This window comes from Nothoprocta perdicaria, unplaced genomic scaffold, assembly GCF_003342845.1.
Source record: "Nothoprocta perdicaria isolate Ctin4 unplaced genomic scaffold, notPer1 scaffold_0, whole genome shotgun sequence".
In the NCBI taxonomy this organism is placed as follows: Eukaryota; Metazoa; Chordata; class Aves; order Tinamiformes; family Tinamidae; genus Nothoprocta; species Nothoprocta perdicaria.
Genome location: NW_020454092.1, coordinates 4,211,418 through 4,215,635, shown reverse-complemented (window position 1 = coordinate 4,215,635; position 4,218 = coordinate 4,211,418).

Below are 4,218 nucleotides of genomic sequence, written 5' to 3'. Positions count from 1 at the left end.
GAGTATATACATATCAACAAACTGTAGTGCTAGGAAAAATATGGGGTTTTGTTTCCTTGAAAATAAATGAACTTTGTTTTACTTGTTCACACAACTGAAGTGCAAAGATAAAGTGGAAAGATTTACAGAAAGATACCTGGTAAGTTCTACAGAAAACGCTCATCTTAACATCTTACGTTGTCTTACATAATCTAATTAGTCATGCTCTCTACCACCAAAATCCCATAGGATTATGCCATTAACTAGTGAATTTGGAAACTCAGTTCAAAACTCCTGCAGTACTAACTACAATTAAACTATTATATATTGTAATTTCATAAGGAATGGAGAAAATCTCCAACCACCAGTCTTTGTGAGGCCTTTTTCTCAAAACATGTTACCACCAACTAGGATGTTTCTCATACCATATATTTACATATAGACAAACTCTATTAAGCTTTGTGTGTACTATGGGCTAAAACGGCTAGCGAAAATGAAAGCCATGAAGTTATGCAGCTTCTCTGTTGGTCATCAAAGTTCAAATACAAACATAGCCAAAGACAAACTATTCACCTCATCTTTACAAAAACATTTAAAATTCAGTAAACCTCTTTTATAAAGCTGCCAAAAGATTTTACCTTCTAGATGAGTATTCTAAAATATATAAAATAATTATAAATGAATGTTTGGAGCTTCTGCACCAGTAGCATTCCCTACCTTTCTGGGTGAAAAGGTGATCTTCTCTTCAAAGATTGCTTCATGTAGACAAATTCCTATCCACTTGCATCAGCATGGAGTCATTAACATCAGAATATATGCCACAGTGACTCAGACCTATCTTCTCTTCAACAGTGACTAGAAATCAATGTCCAGGAAAGAACAAGAACAGGCCAAGCATATGTGACCTTACACAGGGCTTCCTCCCAGCTGTCACCTATTATCAGGTCGGTGAATTTCCTGAGATTGATGCTGCCCGTGTCTTTTGTTTCCCCCAGTGAATCTTTCCTTCAAGCTCATGTCCAATCTTCCCTTGAATACAGAAGCAGTGAGAATTGTGCTATTCTCTCCCTAAGTATTTCAACCTCTATCTTGTTTCACTCTCTATTGCTATACTCTGTAGCTCTACACAGGCCATACTACTTGGGTGCAAACTACGTGTGCTTGCTGTTCTCAACCATCTCTGTTCATGCACTTTTTCATTGGCAGCATTTCTTCATGACATTGAGCTGCCAGAAATTGCCACAATTACTCATGAAACTGCAGACTGCTGCCCTGGGCCTAGCAGGTTTGCAGGCTGCTTCTGCTGCCCTCGCTTGCAGACAGCGGCGGGGTGTTGGCCATCACACACAAGGAAGTTCTGCAGTTGGGTATTTCACAGTGGAAGTTCCCAGCTAATATGAGTCATAACCTGTGCTGAAGCACAGAACTGCATTTCATAATCTTGTCGACACTGCTCTCAGATAACAAAAAAATATGCTTGTACTGTCACCAAAGAGCTGACAGAAGAAAAATCCTCTTGAAGAGGTAATCAAAGCCTTTGGTTTCCATAAAGTAAATCGTATATATCAACGCCATATAGGAAAAGTATAACACGAGTTATAACCGTTGTAATTGTATTAACTGCTTTTTATGTTGCTTAGACTGCACCACGTTCCACTGTCTGCACTTTGATTAAATATTGTTTAGCTGGCTTCTCATCCCAAGATTTACCTGTTGCAATCTATAGGTTAAATAAAAACTTCATTTGCATTGAATGTACTTAAGTTTCCACTGGTTCATTAGCTAACTACTTTTTCTGATGGGTGAAAAAAAAACCAGCCTCTTCTTTCTTTTCACCATAAAACGAGAACATTCATTCTAAATTAATCCATAATTTTCCTTTATGCCCAGAAAGGCATTTCAAAGCAATTGGGGAGGTGGAGGGGAACTCTTGGAAAAATCTTGTAAGGACATGCATCAATATTGCCAGCCCCCAAGCTTGTACCACACGTTCCTTTGGAAAAGCTGAATAGTTCTTGTAAAGGTTTAAATATCTGACGTGAGCCACCTAGTGCCTAAAAGCACGGCTACATTAGGAAGTTTCAAGAAACGCTTTAATCTGGCAGTCAGCAGAAGCTAACGGGTATTTATAAACTTAAACTGTATAAATGAACTGATTTAAACCTTTACTGAAATATAATCGCCCTGCAACTGCTGTGCTGCAGGCATGTTTTTAAAGCAGGAAGATGTAGGATGCCTAAAACCTCAGAACAGACATAAGTGCACTGAAATGAGGTGGCTCCCTCCAGTTATCTCCTGAAGACTGCAGGTAGCGGCTGCAATTCTGCAGTAACATGGACATAAAAATGTAAAATATTGACACAAGGCTGAAAAGGAGAAAGTGTTTATTGGATAGTTGTAGGTAAGGAGATACAGAGATTAAGGAGGGGTAAGCAGAGAAAAAATGAAAATGAAAAAGAAAGCAAGATGAGGAAGAAAGGGACAAAAATAACTAACCAATGGGGCAGAACCTACTCTTCCTTTAAAAGATTAGAGAGCAAGCTAGCTACAGAATATAGATTTTTACATTATGATTTTCACAGGTATTTTTCCCTTCTTTTATTTAACAATCATTTATTCAAAGCATTGGAAATGCCTGTGCATGTTCAGATATGTCACTGTCAATCTAGTAACATACATTTCATCATACTTGGGGAAGAAATGCAGAAAAGAAACAAAATGAATAATGAAGATAGAAAAGACACCAGGTTCTCTTGTGCTATTTTATGAAACAATATTCCTTGCAAAGCCCAAGCCAAATAATGCAACTGCAATAATGCAATAATGATTTTCAAATCAATGTCATGTTCCTTGATGGCTGTCGGCTTTGCTCTGATGGGCCTAAGACCCTTTTCTTCCCTATGCAAGCACTAACATGTAATTATATTTTACAGACAGTATATGGACTCTATTCCCAGGCATCCATAAGCTTAGTTGGTTCATGTTCATTGTCATTTGTTTTCTACAACACTTGTACTTCCCCTGCACATAAACAATTTTTTAAATATAGTTGCAGTTAAAGTATATTTACATACATTGATGTGAAATCAAATACTGCAGTGCTTTTTCTTCTTCAACTGCTTGGCACGACTGGATAGAAATAAAGAATATAGAAACTAAAAAGGGAATGATAAGTGTTTGGGGGTTTGTTTTGAAAAAAAAAAAAAAAAAAGACCTACTTAAATGAAACGTGAATGTAAGTGTCTCAAATAGCCTGTTAAGATTAAAGTTTTGGCAAGAAGAAATTGAATCCTCCTTTCTTGGGATTATGTTTGGGGAGAAGGACTTCTGCGGACCTTACCAGGTTCACCAGTAGGTCACCCAAAGTCCTTAACAGCAGCTAACCAGGAAATACGCTTACTCATTAAAGTATCTGCCTAGAAGCCTTAAAAAAAGACCAGGGCAGTCCAAAAGCGTTGTTAAAAACTTATCAGGAAAGGTAAATCATAGTGTAAATGGCTTTTGGGAAGGCACAGTGAGCTGGGTTCTCATCATGGCACTCCTCAGTACCCCGCACCTCCCCGTGGCACCAGGACTCCCAGCGGGAGCACAAGCAGCACCAGTCCGCGCTGAGCGCTTTTATTCGGGAGGCTCTTAGGTGGAACGAGGATTGGGACGGGAGGGTGGCTCGGACCCACGCGGGCCCGGCGGGAGGCGCCCTGGGCGGCGGGCGCTGCGGGCCCCGTCACCCGGCGGGCGGGGAGAGGCCCCACAGGAAGTCAGTTCTGGTTCCTGGGTTAAGGCGGTGGGGCCGGAGCGGGCGCTCCGCGCCGGGCGCCGGGGGCTCCGCGAGGCGCTCGTAAGTGCGAGGCGCTGTGGGACGCGCCCCGTTGCCTCCCGCGGGCGGCAGCGCGGGCCGCGGCGGGCGGGAGGGGACGGGCCGCGGCAGGGACGGGACGGGGCCGGGACGGGGCCGGGAGCCGCCTCGCTGCTGGTGGCCCCGCTCCGCCCGCCGGTGCCGCTGCCTGGCGCCCCTTTCCTGAGCCCACGGGCTCTGAGTGGCACTTAGGGGATTTCCCACTTCTCTGGCGCAGAGCAGCAGTTGCTTTGCCCGGTAGGGAGGTACAAATGCTAAAAACGGCCCCTGCAAAGCGCAGCGCACACTCGGTCTCTTTACTTCAACAGGTTTCCCGTGCCCGGGACGCTGGCAGTGTAACTCACAGGGCATTTCCACCGAAGAGGCTGCCCTGAGCGCAGCAG